This window comes from Myxine glutinosa, chromosome 10 (assembly GCF_964187855.1).
Source record: "Myxine glutinosa chromosome 10, kmMyxGlut1.1, whole genome shotgun sequence".
NCBI classification, from domain to species: Eukaryota; Metazoa; Chordata; class Myxini; order Myxiniformes; family Myxinidae; genus Myxine; species Myxine glutinosa.
The window spans coordinates 45224141-45242037 of record NC_136270.1 but is presented as its reverse complement, the minus strand read 5'-3'; the positions used below and the strand labels follow the sequence as shown (position 1 = coordinate 45242037).

At 44.6% G+C, this 17897-nt stretch overlaps 2 protein-coding genes and 1 long non-coding RNA gene across 5 annotated transcripts in view; 1 reads left to right on the top strand and 2 right to left on the bottom strand.

Moving 5' to 3' along the window:
- LOC137414318 (uncharacterized) overlaps window positions 1-17897 on the top strand; it is a 96337-nt gene that overhangs the window by 30145 nt on the left and 48295 nt on the right. The gene's annotated exons all lie outside the window — the stretch shown is intronic.
- Window positions 1-17897, bottom strand: part of LOC137418960 (uncharacterized) — a 106536-nt gene that overhangs the window by 42359 nt on the left and 46280 nt on the right. The window lies entirely within an intron of this gene.
- On the bottom strand, window positions 367-2525 carry LOC144894143 (uncharacterized). The gene is made up of 2 exons (XR_013624849.1): window positions 2419-2525; window positions 367-647 (listed from the first exon to the last, which is right to left on the bottom strand). It is a non-coding gene; the product is annotated as an uncharacterized LOC144894143 (long non-coding RNA).

The window sequence follows — 17897 nt, the reverse complement described above, 5'->3', positions numbered from 1 at the left end:
AAATCCAATATGGCGGCGACCTTGGGTGAATTTCAAAGTGGTTCCATATCTGAAAATGTTCTAAATATAACATTCTATCATTGTGCCAAATTTGGTGCTTCCATCACAAAATGCACAATTCTTCTTAAATTTTTGCTATGCCGCTGCACTACTAGCATCATCGACATTGGTAAATCAGGTCGTATTGTTGCTACCAACCTCTGTGGGAAGCGACTACATAATTCATCCCAACCAAAAGGAACTGCCTCCAATGGTACTCCGTTCTCACTAGAATGCGGCATTTGTGTGCATATCCAACAATTACTTTCATTTGCTATATCAGCCCTTGTGTGGGCTAAATGTAAAAAAGTATTAATCCCGTGTAATCCATCGGGTTCTAAAGGTGTGTCCCTTTCTTTCATTAAACTTCTTTTTTGCTTATGTCGTCCCGCATAATCATATATCTGTATGTCGGCCACCAATGTTGCGTTTTGTTCTCTTATTACCCCGAAACAATGTATGCAACACATAGTCCCCACTACAAGAGAACTCATTCCTAGGATGAATATCACCATTTTCAAGGAGTATCCGAAGTAGAAGTCTCTGTTTTCCCCTGATTTGTCGGCTTGTCTTGATAAGGTCTTTCCCTTTGTCCCACCTGTAGCCATCTGTAAAACATGTGAGCTACCCCTTGTATATGTTCACACCTCTAACATAATTATATGTCCATGACATTCAACATTATATACCTATACTTCCTAACCTTTGTAAGCTTCCTAACAGGTAAATAAAGAAAAGTCCCTTAATATGTAGCATAAATCAGATTATTTGTCTTACCCTGATCCCCCTATCTCCCGGGGTTGAACTCAATCCCCTTGGTCATGAGTGTAGTTGTGATACAATTTTTTTACTCATGTTGTATTAATATCAGCCGGTAATTGTATGTCATGTAGGCAAATAAATGTCACTATCCCAAGTAGGAATATCACATGTTGAAAATGTAATGTTTATCAATGCAAGGGGTGTTAAAATGTAATTCAAATGACTGTAAATCACAACTATCATTTATCTGCCACTGAATGTTCTGCTGGGCTGCTAGGTGCAGCCTCATTTTCTGTGGGATCGTCCACCTTAGCCCCATGTGCTTGTTTGCAATGAGGGGCATGAATCCAACTTTCTATTTTGGGTCCATATTTTTCCTATTCTTATCAATATCCTATGGTTTGTCATTTCGTTCCAAGATACCGCAACCAAAGGTTTTAACCAAAGCTCTACCAAACTATTTCCAATTTGAACAAAAATGCCAGTGAAACGACGATTCGAAGAATTAACTTCAAGGGGTCAATAAATTTATTCTATAGCCAGATCTAATTTTCCCATCCAATAGTTTGCCTTGCCACAGTTTGCCTTGCCCTATGATGTCACATTGAAATTACCCTTTCAGTTCCCACCATAATTTATCCAAATTTGACTACACACCCATTTACATGTCAGTCGACCACTGACCTATCAATCATGCGAAACAATAGTCCGAAATTCCCACCTGATCATCATGTGACCCTTGTCCCTTGGTTTAAAATTTGCAAAGCAATTGTTCCAACTTTGTAAATTTAAAATTGTGTGCCCAACATAAAAGATCCAATTTCGGCATGTGATCAATTAATTACTAATTTGCTTACAAGCAAAAGAAAAAATGAATAATTCTTGCTCCGAAAACTTTTCAGACCCAAGAATCATCGACAGTTATTCATGTTTGTCCAGTAATCGAATCTGTTGAGGCCAATCATCATTTGGGATTTGCAGCAATGAAGGCCTAATCATTGTCTGAGGTATCGGTCAGCACTGGTACCCTTGATCTTGGTTTGCCCCATGACCTTGTCCTCCTGTTGACATACGGACATCTTCTTCTCCAATGTCCCATCTTTCCACACTCGAAACACCGGTTTCTGTCGTTTCCTGGTCTGTGCACCTGTGCATTTGTATTGCTGGGCTGCATCTCTACATCCCTGAGTTGCCACTGCAATCTCTCGTTGTCTCCTGAAACACGAAAAAATTCTCTGTACCGTCCTTTTTGGGGAGACAACTGGAAATCAGATGGGACAACCGTCACTTTCATTCCTAATTTCGAGGGCAGTTGTGCATTTGTCTCCTTCACTGTATCCTGTATCCTTTTTATTTTAAGTTCTAGATCCGTTATCCGTTCTTGCTGTTCCCGTTGTCTGGATTCACCATCCCAAAGATGGAATGCAAGCCAGTCTACCGTTAGATTCTGTCTCTTCCTGGCTTTCAATCTTTGTTCCAATCTTTCCAATCGACTTCGCTCAAATGTACCATCTCTTGGAAACTCCTCATCATGTCCCTTTGTCCACAAATACCAATTCTCGACCTGCCTTATAGCTTCGGCACCATAACGGTCGTACATATGATGTGTACAAGTACCTTTTTGTGGAATCTCTGGTTGTCCTTGTGTATTCTTGCAGGCTCCATTTCCCATTCTGCCTTTTATCAAAGTAGCGTTGGATGTGTTGTAGTTTGTTCCTCTAAAGCTTCACTCGTACCTCCAGGAAGGGTCTCTCCACCTGTTCACACGGTGATTTCCAGAGAATCTCCCTCAGCTGTGGCTTTTGCACAATCCAATCTCACAGATCAGTATTTGCAGATGAGCCGGAGGGTCAGTATGAAATGGGTGAATCCTCAGGTGTCCGCTCTGTTGACGGGGAAATCACACAATGGTAACCGCACATATATATCTGTATATAAACTCACCACCTTGCTCAATTTTCCCAGGTTGTCTCCACATTGTTAATATCTCGCAAAGATATCAAAGCTTCTTTCTTGAGACCGCATTTTCATCAATCAAACAATCAATATATTCAATTCAATTTATTCAGTTCAATTTATTCAGTTAAATTTATTCAATTAAATTCAATCAATTAGATTGTCCTTGTGTATTCTTGCAGGCTCCATTGCTGGGGGAGATTTGGATGGTGATTGGGTGAGCTCCTTCACTGTATCCTGTATCCGCCCCTCCCCCCTCGCCCCTCCCCCCTCGCTCCTCCCCCCTCCCCATCCCCCCACTCCCCCTCCCCCTCCCCCTCCCACCCCCTCCAAATCTCCCCCAGGGGTTACTTCCCCATAACCCCTTTTCTCTCTCGCGAGATCTTGGAGACGGCGGCAGGGATTTTCGAAGCTCCACACGGTCTCCACGTTTTTCGAAGTTAAGTCTGTTCACAATTGTATTTTGTCGAAACTGTATTTATCTTTCGGTGTGTGAAGTTATTGTGTGCAACTGTGGTTGTTTCTCGGTGTTTATCTTTCATAAATCGATCGTCTGTTTGCCGTGTCGCGAGCAAGGCCTTGTACAGTGTGCACTGTACAACCTTGAGGCTTTGTTTTTCTCTCAGTGGTCCGTCGTTTGTGATCCAATAACTTTCGTTCTCTGTATTCCCAGCCTTTTCACCCATAGCCTACTTCCTTGTGTAAATCTCAACTCAAAAAAAAAAAAAAAAAAAATTTCCTTCTCTGTTCTCATTCGTTTATTCATTCTTATTCGTTCGTTCGTTCTTCGACCACGTGTTTCTCCCCCATTTCCCCAGATAGTTTTCACTCATTAACCTTCAATGTTTACACTTTCCCCTCAAGTTATGTATTCCGTCATATTTTATAACACCTTTTTCTTCTTCTTCTTTAAAAGGCTGCTTTCGACTTGCTCACCAAATCAATTCATCCCCAAAAAAATATCCATCTCCTATAGTGCCTTTTTTCTACATTCCCTAAACTCTCCTGCACTCCATCCTCCATCCAGCGTCCTTAAACGTATTTTTAACTCGAAGGTCACAAGAAACTCATTTTGCAATAAATGTTCGTTTCCCATAAATCGTACACTTTCAAAAATCCAATCTCACCCCTCCCCTCCAAATCTTCCCCATAACCCCTCCCCTCCAAATCTTCCCCATCACCCCTCCCCTCCAAATCTTCCCCATCACCCATCCCTTTCAAATCTCCCCCCTTGCCCCCTCCCTCCTAAACTACCCCCTCACCCCTCCCCGCCAAGACGCCCCCTCGCCCCTCCCCTCCTAGACTCCTGCGTCACCCCTCCCCTCCAAATCTCCCCCATATCCCATCCCTTTCAAATCCCTCCCATTGTCCCTTCCCTCCCAAACTCCACCCTCACCCCTCCCCTTCAAATCTCCCCACCCTCATTGCTTCTCAATTTCCCCCCTCTCACTCCCCCTCCTCAAAGCGTCCTCCCCGCTTCTTCCCCCTTCAAACTCTCACCTCCATCTCCCCCAACCTTCTGCCTCGCTCTTCCCCCTCCTCAAATAACACCTCATTGTGGCTCACCCAATCACCATCAAACCTTTTGTCCGCCCCATCCTTCCCTTTCTCCGAGCTATTCTGAAATCTCTGACACACCTTCAACAGCTCTCCCTACCTCTTCCACCTCTTCCACATCTTACCCTACCCCTCCTCCCCCCTGTTCTGTATCTGATGCTCCCCCTTCCTCTTCATCAACGGTATGGACCTCAAACATCCGGGGCCTTCGTTCAAACTTAACTGATCTCTCCATACAGGTTGCTTCTGTCAAACCAGACGTGATCTGCTTAACAGAAACTTTCCTCCTTTATGATGTCTCTGATTCCATAGTATCTCTCCCGGGCTACTCCCTCCTCCGGTATGATAGACCTGAGCCTCGTCCTGGAGGCGGGGTTGCTATCTTTATCAAAAACTCTCTTCCTCACTCGCCCTGCACTGCACTCTCTCCACCTCACCCCCAGGAATACCTCTGGCTACGGCTTCCCCTTCGCTCCCACCTCTTGTTCATATGTGTGTTGTACCGTCCACCAAACAGTGATGACTCCATCTACATCTCGCTGTCTGATGATATGGACCAACTTCTATCTACTCATCCCAACTCTCTCTTCCTCATATGTGGTGATTTCAACTGTCATCATGCCAGTTGGCTGGGTGTGGGTACCTCTCTCACCAGCCATGGCTCCTCAGCAAAGGACTTCTGCGACTCACTGGGACTGACACAATCTGTCAATTTCCCGACCCGGATCTCAGTCAACGGAACATCTTCTCTTCTGGACTTGGTTATGACTAACTTCCCTGAAAATGTCTGCTGCTCTTCTTCTGCTCCGATCGGATCATCTGATCATGTCCTTGTTAAAGTGGACATCTCTCTGACCATCCTCAGGGAGCCTGCTCAGCGTCGACGAGTCTGGCATTTCACTCAGGCCAACTGGCACGGTCTTCAAGCAGCCATCAATCATCTGGACTGGTCTCCCATCTCTACCACCTCTGACATCAACTCATCCTGGGAATTCTTCCAAAGTAAATTGCTCTCTCTCATGCACAGATTTATCCCATCTCGTCTTCAGTTGTCATACCCATCCTCCCGTCCATGGTACACGGAATCGTGTGGTGAGGCTGTTTCCCAGAAACAACTTGCCTTCGTCTCCTGGAAAGCAAATCCAACGGAAGGAAATCTCATTTCCTTTCACAAAGCCCGAAACAAGTGTGTGTCCACCCTCAGGAGAGCCAGGAAACAATATCTCTCCGTTCTCAAGACCGAACTCTCTTATCTGTCTCCCTCTTCCAAATCCTGGTGGCGTCTGGTCAAATCCGTTTCTGGTGTTTGTTCCCCCTCCATCCCCTCCCTTACCTCAAACGGCTACACAGCTGACTCCGCACATGAAAAAGCTGAATGCCTCAACTCTGTGTTTGCCTCTAAATCTTGTGTCCCAAACCCATCCCTCTCTGTACCCACCATACCCAGTCGTACCCTGCTGCTCCTGGACTCCGTGTCCTTTCCTCCTGACAAGGTGGAAAAGTTTCTGTCAACCCTCGACTCTGATTCTGCAACTGGACCCGACGGCATCAGCCCACGGGTCCTAAAATCCTGCTCTGCTGCTCTATCTCACCCTCTCTCTGTTCTCTTCACCCTCTCTTTTGCTCAAGGTCAACTGCCATCTGCTTGGAAATCAGCCAACATCACCGCTTTGCACAAAAAAGGTGCAAAAACAGATCCTAGCAACTACAGACCAATCAGCCTTCTCCCAATTATCAGCAAAGTCATGGAATCCATCATTGCTTCTGATATGAAATCTTTCCTCTTCTCCAATGGCTTGATCTCTGATCATCAATTTGGTTTCAGACCAGGTCACTCTACTCTGGACATGCTGCTTCTGCTGTCTCAACAATGGATGGAGGTCCTCAATGCCAAACAGGAAATTAGAGCTGTCTCCCTCGACATATCACGTGCCTTCGACACGGTCTGGCACCCCGCTCTGCTCACCAAACTCTCCTCCTTTGGTATCCATGGAAATCTCCACGCATGGCTGGCGGACTTCCTCTCTAGTCGTCGTCAACGTGTGGCCCTGAATGGGTTTCTCTCATCTCCTCTTCCTGTTCAGGCTGGAGTTCCCCAAGGCAGTGTTCTGGGCCCCGTGCTTTTTCTGGTCTTCATCAATGATCTCTCTGACTCTCTCGAAAATCCTCTCTATCTCTTTGCTGATGACTCCACTCTCTGCCGCTCCATTCCTCTTCCCTCAGATCGGCAGTCTGCTGCCTCCTCACTCTCTGAAGACCTGGACAAAATCACAGACTGGTCAAACAAGTGGAACATGTCTTTCAATCCTGACAAATCTCACACTCTTACTATGTCTCTCCGAAAAGATCGACTGGACAACCCTCCCATCTACTTTCTCAACAATCCTCTCCAAGAAGTTCTGTCGCTCAAGATTTTGGGTCTCACTATCTGCCATGATCTTTCTTGGGAAAACCACATTTCCAAGCTGGCCTCCAAAGCCAGTCGCCGACTGGGCATCCTCCGTCGTGCGAAGTCCTTCCTCGGCACACCTGAGCTCCTCACCACATACAAGGCTTTCATCCGCAGCTCAATGGAATACTGTTCTCCCCTATGGGCCGGTGCTCCTGCCTCACACCTAGCTCGGCTTCACGCTGTTGAAACCAAAGCTTTCAGAATTATTGGAATCTCCCGCAATGAAGCTATCTCTGAGGGCCTTTCACTCACTCACCGCAGGCAGGTAGGTGGTCTTTCTGTCTTCTACCGACTCCTCTCCGGCCTTGCACCCCCAGCTCTCTCTGTGCTCTGTCCCCCAAATATTCCTACAGGTCGCACAAGATCTGCCAGCAACCCTCTGATGGTTAAACTGCCGAAATCTCGGCTCTCCGCTCACCTTCACTCTTTCATTCCTCTTTTCTCCCGCCTCTGGAACAAACTCCCTCACTCCCTTCAATCCCACTCCTCCCTCCAGGTCTTTAAAACAGCTGTTCACCACCATCTCTTATCTTCCCCCATCCAAAACCTTGATCTTTTCTACCCCCGCTAATTCACCCCAGATCCACCTTGTTTGAAATTCCAACTTCTTTCCTGGAAGTCCTGGCAGTGTCCATATGTTTTATACCTCTCCTACTGCCCCCTTCCCACGCCCCCCCCCCCCCCAAAGCTCTCGCCCTCTCTCAGATCTCTCGATGTCTCCATGTCTCTCGGTCCCTGCTCTCAAATGTTGTGTTTGTGTCCTTCCCCTTCTCTCCCCATCTTGTCTACCGCTCCCTATGTTATATGTTTTATGTGTCGGTTTGTCTTTCTGTGTGATTAATGTTCGCTCTTTCACGAGCCTCGATCTTGTATACAAAAAAAAAAAAAAAAAAAAAAAAAAAAATTACTCAATTTCAATTAATTCATCAATATTCATCAATAAATCAAATTAATCATTTTGGATGACTCCTTGCATAAGCCCTTTCCCCAATGATGTCAGGACAGGTCCATCCATTGACTGAGATCGAATCTCATCGGTCGTCACCTCTGGTTCGTACCTCATGTTAATTGATGAATCACCGTCCTGTCCTAGGGTCATATCTGACATATTTCCCCATTTTGCCTGGTCTCCACAAATTTTCTTTGCAACCACTAAAGGCAACTCATCCTTCATTCGTGAGACAGCCAAAATGGATGGCAGATATTAAAGTTCTTTGGGAAAAATATCTCATCATTTTTCTTTTAATAGTACCCAAATCTCTTGGCAATATAAATTTCGTAAAACTCCTGAAATAAGACTGTAAAATTCCTTCAATCATGCTAAATTTTAAAACTCCATCGCTTGTAACACCCAATTTATCCCATAGGGCTTGAAAGTTCTTTCCCAAGTTCATGCAGCATCCTGCATTTGAACCCTATGATATCATTCATAATAATCATCATGATTTTATAGTCATGGTCCTATCATAATCATCTATTTAAAACGAACATTTCCTTTATCACCACAGCTATGTGGTATAATCAACAATAGAATAAAACTGTACATAGCAACAGGCTACCTCATGGCCACTTAGTATACCTATTGACAATAAGTCATAACAATATCGAATAATCATTGAACAATTCACAAATCGCTTCCACTGCTCCAGCTGCAGCATTCGTTATTTTGTTTGCTCATTCACTATTCCTGATTCGTCATCAAGGATCTCCGTCATCACACAGCGTACTTAATTCCGCATTTTAATGAGAATTCAACAGGAATTTACGACTCAAAGGAAAAAGAACGAGCAGACCTTTTGCAGGATGATCGTTACAAAAATCTTTACATATATTAAAGTATTTATAATGTCGACAAATCATATCTTAATTCTTACAAAATTTGGTTCTTTGAATAAATCACAGCACCGGGAGAACCAGCTCCAAAAAATGGATCTTTGTGTTTATTCAGCACCCTAGTAATTGGTTCTTTGTGTACTAATTACACAGCACCCAGGCCCCGCTCATATGGATCTTTGTGCAGCGCTGCACAGCACCTGAGCAAAAGGGGTTTCATCTACATTTTCCTTATCCGGTGTACCATCCGTGATATTTGTTTGCTCATTCACTATTCCTGATTCGTCATCAAGGATCTCCATCATCACACAGCGTACTTAATTCCGCATTTTAATGAGAATTCAACAGGAATTTATGACTCAAAGGAAAAAGAACGAGCAGACATTTTGCAGGACGATAACTGGAATTAGTCGTGAAAATATATCCAAAATACACAAAAATACACACCCACACAAATAAACAACATTTATTCCGTTTAACAGAACAAACATTTCCTCTATCATGACATGCATGTCTTCAAAATTATATGACCAAGAGAAAAAGTAAAACTAATTAAAACTGCGGGCAGTGATAATCCGGGGACCATACCGCTCCATCCTGATTGGACGAGTGCGTGCTAGAGTCGTTAACAACGACAGTCCAGATCCGATTGTTCAAAATTTCAACTCAATCGATCGAAAAATGAACGCAGGGATGCATTTTAAAGGTGCAGTGGCACTAACTGAGTTGCCACGAATATGGCCACGAAATTGGCAATATGGCCATCACAAAATATTTTCCTTAATCAATTGGCTCATAGCATAACCAATCTGTAAGTATTTCATCCGAAGATGTATCTCTGAGGACTTTTAATTAAATAAGTCATTTATAAATCAACGAGTTAATTTATTAAATGATTAATCAATAAATCAATATTTTCCTTGACAGCCACATCACTTGGTCAGTGTCATGTCCAAATATCAGCTTCCTTACTCAAAAGGTGCCTGAGTTAATGTAATGTAATTACTGTAATAAGATTACTGCAATTACTGTAATGATTACTGTAATTACTGTAATTACCGGAACTGTAATTACTGTAATTTAATAAGAAATGTAATTAATTAAATAAGTACTTCATTAATCGCTCATAATTAAATAACTCGTGAATTCTTATCCGATTTACTTAACATTTGAGTGTCCCCAAAACGTTGGAGCAAAACGTTGCAACAACGAAAGTGAAACGTTGTAGCGACGTTGTGGAAACGTTAGCAAAACTCAACATTTGAATGTTCCCAAAACGTTGGAGCAAAACGTTGCAACAACGAAAGTGAAACGTTGTAGCGACGTTGTGGAAACGTCAGCAAAACCCAACATTTAAATGTTCACAAAACGTTGGAGCAAAACGTTGCAACAACGAAAGTGAAACGTTGTGGCGACGTTGTGGAAACGTCAGCAAAACCCAACATTTAAATGTTCACAAAACGTTGGAGCAAAACGTTGCAACAACGAAAGTGAAACGTTGTAGCGACGTTGTGGAAACGTTAGCACAACCCAACATTTGAATGTTCCCAAAACGTTGGAGCAAAACGTTGCAACAACGAAAGTGAAACGTTGTGGCGACGTTGTGGAAACGTCAGCAAAACCCAACATTTAAATGTTCACAAAACGTTGGAGCAAAACGTTGCAACAACGAAAGTGAAACGTTGTGGCGACGTTGTGGAAACGTCAGCAAAACCCAACATTTAAATGTTCACAAAACGTTGGAGCAAAACTTTGCAACAACAAATGATCACAAGTAATTATCACATTGCAATGACCTCTAAACATTCCTAAACCAATATCCCATTAAAATCCCATTAAAATCCCATATCTTGTCACCCTTTGCATTGTTGAAAGCAATTAATTCCATAACTCAATATTACCTCAATTTATATATACTAGGGCGTGCCCGCACGTACGTGCTTGCCCGTACGTGCTTGCAAAAAACATGCGTGCGAACAACAACAACAAAAAACTTTGAAACCACGTGGCAGTAACGACCACAGAACCCCCCCCCCCCCTCTATTTACATGAAATGGTTTGGTCCATTCGCAAAGCCAAAGCGAACGGCTTGCGAGTACGGTGACCATACCTTGGGACCCACTTGTCCGATTAATTTCAAGCCTTGAAAAGGCACATCCTCGGGTCCCCAGCAATATACCTGGCAAGTTTCAAGTATATCGGACCGGTAGTTGTCGAGAAACAGCGGTCGCATACAGACAGACCGACACACACACCGAGATTACTGGAATTATAGATAGACTAGGGCATGCCCGTACTATATATATATCTAAAATTATATCCCCCCCCCCCTCTATTTACATGAAATGGTTTGGTCCATTCGCAAAGCCAAAGCGAACGGCTTGCGAGTACGGTGACAACCCCCCCCCCCTCTATTTACATGAAATGGTTTGGTCCAAAGCGAACGGCTTGCGAGTACGGTGACAATCCCCCCCCCCCCTCTATTTACATGAAATGGTTTGGTCCAAAGCGAACGGCTTGCGAGTACGGTGACAATCCCCCCCCCCCCCCCCTCTATTTACATGAAATGGTTTGGTCCAAAGCGAACGGCTTGCAGAGTTTGGTAAAGAAATCGCCATAGCGTGCACAAACGCGCAGGAAAGCGAAAGAATCGCAAATTAGTTTTAATTAGTTTTAAAACATAGTTTAACGCCAACATAGCGGCAACATAGTTTGCCAACGTGAAATAAATGAATACGCTCTCAAATGTGCCGTCCGAGGCAGAGTCTGTTCGCCACGTTCGGCACACGTGATAACTCGCTGCTCTCTGATTCGTTGAATCGTTTTTTGGACATAGCTCGGTAACTACTTGTCCGATTAATTTAAAACCTTGAAAAGGCACATCCTCGGGTCCCCAGCAATGTACCTGGCAAGTTTCAAGTATATCGGACCGGTAGTTGTCGAGAAACAGCGGTCGCATACACACAGACACACACACAGACACACAGAGATTACTGGAATTATAGATAGATAAAAATCCGATCCCATTAAAACCTTCAGACAAACCACTAGCAATATTATTCCTAGGACTAAATTACCAGGACCATTATCAAACATTTATCAAAATATTAGGACCATCATCACACCAATGAATGACTCAATCCTTTAATGACTACATCCAAACCCAGACATTTTGAGTTCCGTAACTTTAATACTTCAAATTTTCCATTCCTTCCATCTCCTTGATCATCAGATGTAGGGATGGGTTCTTTTTAGGATCATGTTGCATCGAGCATTATTTTCCAAAACAGTGTGAACATTAAACCACACCAAAACCTCTGACATCCCACCATTAACACCTATTGTAAGCGTGCCGAATCAGTAAGCATCACCCCTCCTATGAGCCTCGACCAGAGGGTGGTTGTTACTCACAAACACTCGTCGCTAGCTGTTCCATTGTCTGCCGATTCCCACTCTGCTGCCGATTTCCACTAGCTGTTTTATTTCTCTGAGCTCATGAAAGTGGTGACAATGGGTGGTCTGCCATTGCTCTTCCACAAAAGCATCTTTCACCTTTCAATAAAATATTTGTACCAACCAAATCTGCGAGTATGGGGCGCAGAGAAAATACACAAAAAGCAACAGCCCTGGCTTTGCTTCCTGGAAGCTTCCTGCAAAACGCTTTGCTTCTCGCAAAACGTCCGCCTATAGAACTAGAGGGAGGGGAGGGGAGAAGGAGCGGGAGCAAGAGACAGGGTGCCGGAATGGACATGAGGGACAATGAGGGACAGTGAGGGAGTGTTGGTATGCAATTTTTTATCCAATCGCCATCTTTCACAATAATTCTGGACCGGCATGAGGTGGGATTGTCTGTCATGAATTTATTTGTTGATCGAACGAGTTTTAGACATGGCGGGAAAACTGAAAAAAAAAATTTCTCTATTTAAAACGGGTGTACACGATTGTACACGTGTACGGACCTTACCAAACCTTACCGAACCGGCAAACAAATCGTCTCATGGTGCACTTCATGAGCCGATTTGCCTGCAGACTAGAGTAAGGCTTTTAATACCCAGCGTATAATAAATCATATCCTCGCAAGCACACGAATAGCATCATTTAAAACGTTTCATCCTTGTATTACCTATGGACAATCGCAAGTCCCACACACCAAATCCTCCATCCTCAGAATTCATATTTCATAATGACAGATCCCCAAGACGTCATGCTTACCTTGACGACGTCCACTCGAAATTCCAGCGGTGCCTCCAGATTGTAGGGGAATTTGTAGCTGAGACTCAAGACTCCAATGACCGGACACAGGTTTTACAAAAGGTCTTGTTTATTAACTGGTTATTCACTTCATTCCATTTACCAAATAATACCGCTTAATTCAATGGACCAGGTTAACCCTTTTCGCATGGTCCTTCTCGTTCGGCCGATGTTCCTCCGCCACTCCCGTCGGTCAGAGCTCCTGGTGACAAGTCCTCCCGACTCAATGTTTGCTCTGGTTTATATGGACAAAACTGGAGTTAATCCCCTGTCCGCTGAATCTTAATCCTTTCTCCGCTAATGCCCCGAGGTCATGCATGCACCAAGTCCTGGCATCAGCTCGCTCCCCTCCTGCTGCGAGGGCTGCTCCAGCCTGGGGCTGTGACCAGGTGGACAAGAGATTATCATGTTCGGGCACATTCCTGACACTCATTTACGAACTCGTCTTTCACAGAGTTTGCAGGTAAAATGTATCTGCTTCGTTACCAGTGTTAATTAATAAGTTACCAGTGCCAATTAATAAGTTACACTGAGTTACACTTCCACACTGTCTACAACCGAGAAAACCTAGTATGCACACATTATTTTTATGTGTTACACACACACACACACACACACACACACACACACACACACACACACACACACACACACACATACACATATATATATATATATATATATATATATATATATATATATACACAAAGAATTAAGTTAAGCACCCCTACACAACGAATTAAGGTAAGCACCCCCTAATATATATTCTTTGTGTATATGTATACATTGGCATATATTCTAAGGTATGTGAGATCAAATAATGATTGGTATGACATTAGCAATTATCCATTGATGAAATTGAGTGATCAAAGTGAAAAAAAGTGATTGGTTGAGTCAGTGATCCGATCACGTGGGTCCTACACACGTTATTGACGCAAAGATCGCTAGAGGTCTTCTCAGAACAATGACTGTACGTTAGAAAACATAAACGTCATCCACACTGTCCGTGATGGACCTATAGCTCCATACTTAAATTGAGGTGAAAATATGCCTAAAATTCCCAAAAAATTTCACCTTAAATTATTCAGAATAAAATATTGAAAACGGCATGATTGTTATGTTTTTATGTGACCATAATATCACTTCTCCAGAAAATATATCAATATCATGGGTATATTACACTGTTTTGACGACAACAAACTTGTAATGTGCGAGGTTGTAAAAAAACGGGGGGGGGTGCTTAACTTAATTCTTTGTGTATATATATATATATATATATATAACACAGTTTGTGTGTGTGTGTGTGTGTGTGTGTGTGTGTGTAATGTTACCGATAGACTCCTAAACGGAGAGGCTCACGTGCTTGATATTTGGCATAGACATGGCCATTGAGCCTGGGAAGAACATGGCCTACCTCAAAATATTTGATGATCCATATTTTTTCTTCATATTTACCTCAACGCATTTCAGCGAGGAATATTATACACGGAATCTGAGCAGGTGGCAGAGCAGCAAGCTGATTCGCTCAGAGCGATCACGTGATGTTCCTTGCCGCCATAAACTCAGTTACGCGTTCGCACATAATTCACACGTTCAAAACAAACGAGATCCGCGAAGCGAGTTGGTCGATTCATGCTAACCAAGATGGCGACACGGCGGCCTCACTTTTCACGGAGTATGAGCGTTCTATATATTTTCAATTCAGTGCGCCCGACTCGCTCACGTACTTGATTTGTGGCATAGACATGGCCATTGGGCCTTCACGGTGTAATTTGTGCGAGGCTTTTGTCCGAGTGAGCTTGAGTCGAGAGGGCGAATGTACGGGTTGGGAACGTACGGGTCTCCCTTCCCCCGCCCGGCAACGCCGGTACTGGAGGGCGTCACAGGATCGGTGAGTCTCCAAAATCCGCTTCGTGCTGTTGCGAAGATGCAGGACGATGTCGCGATTGTTGTGCTGCTCTCCGACCATGAGAACTGCAACGTCATTGTTGACTGGCCCTCCCCTTCCCTCCCCCTTCCCCCTCCCCCCTCCATCCTCCCCCTCCCTTCCCCCTCTCCCCCCTCCCTTTTCCCCATCCCCCTCCCTTTCCCCCCTCCCGCCTCCACCCTACCCCCTCCCCTTCTCCCCCCTCCCTTTTCCCCCTCCCCCTCCCTCTTCCCCCTTTCCCCCTCCCCCTCCCCCTCCCCTTCCCCCTCCCCCCTCCATCCTCCCCCTCCCTTCCCCCTCTCCCCCCTCCCTTTTCCCCATCCCCCTCCCTTTCCCCCCTCCCGCCTCCACCCTACCCCCTCCCCTTCTCCCCCCTCCCTTTTCCCCCTCCCCCTCCCTCTTCCCCCTTTCCCCCTCCCCCTCCCCCTCCCCTTCCCCCTCCCCCTCCCCCTCCCACCATTCCCCTCCCCCCTCCCCATCCCCCATTCCCCCTCCCCCCTCCCTCACCCCTCCCGCTCCCCTCCCCCCTCCCTCACCCCTCCCGCTCCCCTCCCCCCTCCCCCTCTCCCTCCGTCCCCCTCCTCCCTCCCCCTCCTCCTCCCCCTCCCCCTCCCCCTCCCCCCTCGCCAGCTGCACCGGTTAGTCCGCAATGGCCGTACCAAGTCAGCTAAACAGCTTCGGGCTGAGCGGCAGCAACTGACAAATGTGCCTGTATCCAGAAGCCTATTCAACCAACGACTGGTTCAAGCAGGCTATCGTGCTCGGCGTCCCCTGAGAAAGGCACGCCTGACCAGACAACACCGCCAGCGCCGATTGCAGTGGGCCAGAGAGCACCGTCAATGGCAGCCAGGACACTGGAATCATGTGATCTTCAGTGACAAGTCTAGATTTCTGGTCTATCGTCAAGATGGCCGCGTCCGAGTGCGCAGACAAGTGCATGAAGCCGACAACAAAGATTGTATAGTGCCAAGAGTCCAAGCTGGAGGTGGTGGGGAGACCGTTTGGGCTGCTTTTCATGCAGGGGGCAAAACTGACCTGGTTGTTCTGAATGGAAACCTGAACCAGTTCAAGTACAGGGCCATTCTGGAAGAAACATTGCTTCCATTTGCTCGTGCAGCCTTTCGAGGAAACTTTGTCTTCCAAGATGACAATGCACGGCCTCATCATGCTCGCATGATCCAACACTTTCTTGCTGACCATGGTGTAGAGCATATGGAGTGGTCTGCCATGTCCCCGGATATGAATCCGGTAGAGAACTTGTGGGCAGAATTAACGCGTCAAATCGACCACTTGGACCAGCAGCCGACCTCTGTGCGTGAATTGAAGCAGGCTATTGTCACTGCATGGCAAGCGATTCCTGTCCAAACCTTGGCAAATCTTGTGAACAGCATGCCTCAACGTGTACATGCTCTCCTGAATGCTCGTGGGGGTTACACGAAGTACTGAACTGTAATTTTACTGTCCGTAATACCAGTCGTAATTTAACTTTTGTTTTTGTTTAAAAAAAAATTGGCTAATGTGCAAAATAAAGAGATACTTCTGGAAAACGTACAGAAGTTTAACACAGTACTGTCCATGAATTGAGTTCGATATCAGTTTACATCACTTTCAAAGATCAATTTATTTGCTTCGAAATCTCAAATGTGGTTTTTGTTTCTTTTAAAGGTCACATTAACAAAATCTAGAATAATTTCAACATAATTCCAATAAACTTTTGGTTCTAGGACATCTTGAAAAGTAAGTTCACCCCCACAAAAAAAATATTCCATATTAAATGCCAAGTCTGTATATATATATGTATATATATACACAAAGAATTAAGTTAAGCACCCCCCCCGTTTTTTTACAACCTCGCACATTACAAGTTTGTTGTCGTCAAAACAGTGTAATATACCCATGATATTGCTATATTTTCTGGAGAAGTGATATTATGGTCACATAAAAACATAACAATCATGCCGTTTTCAATATTTTATTCTGAATAATTTAAGGTGAAATTTTTTGGGAATTTTTGGCATATTTTCACCTCAATTTAAGTATGGAGCTATAGGTCCATCACGGACAGTGTGGATGACGTTTATGTTTTCTAACGTACAGTCATTGTTCTGAGAAGACCTCTAGCGATCTTTGCGTCAATAACGTGTGTAGGACCCACGTGATCGGATCACTGACTCAACCCTACGTCTCATAGACCCTGTAAGCCGTCGTATGCGTTGCTGTGGCAGGTTGAACCCCCTCGAGCACGTTTGGGACATGTTGGGACGACAAATTGCGAAGATGGTCCCTCCAATAGCCAATCTGGATGAATTGGAACGTGCATTACATCGGGAATGGAACAACCTGCCACAGCAACGCATACGACGGCTTACAGGGTCTATGAGACGTAGGGTTGAGTCAGTGATCCGATCACGTGGGTCCTACACACGTTATTGACGCAAAGATCGCTAGAGGTCTTCTCAGAACAATGACTGTACGTTAGAAAACATAAACGTCATCCACACTGTCCGTGATGGACCTATAGCTCCATACTTAAATTGAGGTGAAAATATGCCTAAAATTCCCAAAAAATTTCACCTTAAATTATTCAGAATAAAATATTGAAAACGGCATGATTGTTATGTTTTTATGTGACCATAATATCACTTCTCCAGAAAATATAACAATATCATGGGTATATTACACTGTTTTGACGACAACAAACTTGTAATGTGCGAGGTTGTAAAAAAACGGGGGGGGTGCTTAACTTAATTCTTTGTGTATATATATATATACATTGTTACGGATTCGTCACTTCCGCTGTTGTGGTTTTCATCCTCTTGACACACTTCTGGTTCTATGTATTATTATTATCATTGTTTAAGTGAAATGGCCATTAGTATTATCCAAATCTAAAAGGGTTAACTTTAAATGAAACAGGAAACCGGATCAGGAACGGCAAGAGGAAGAAGAAGGAGGGCGTGGCGAGTGAAGTCGGACAAGAAGCGAGTAGCTTCCAGCTCCGTAGCTCGCGGTGTCGAATGAAAGTCGTGAGTGAACTTTGAATTTCCTTGGAAGGAGTCCTGCGATAGGTGTTATCGCTGGGGAATTGAAAAACCTGCGTGGTTAGGTTTGGGCGTTGCG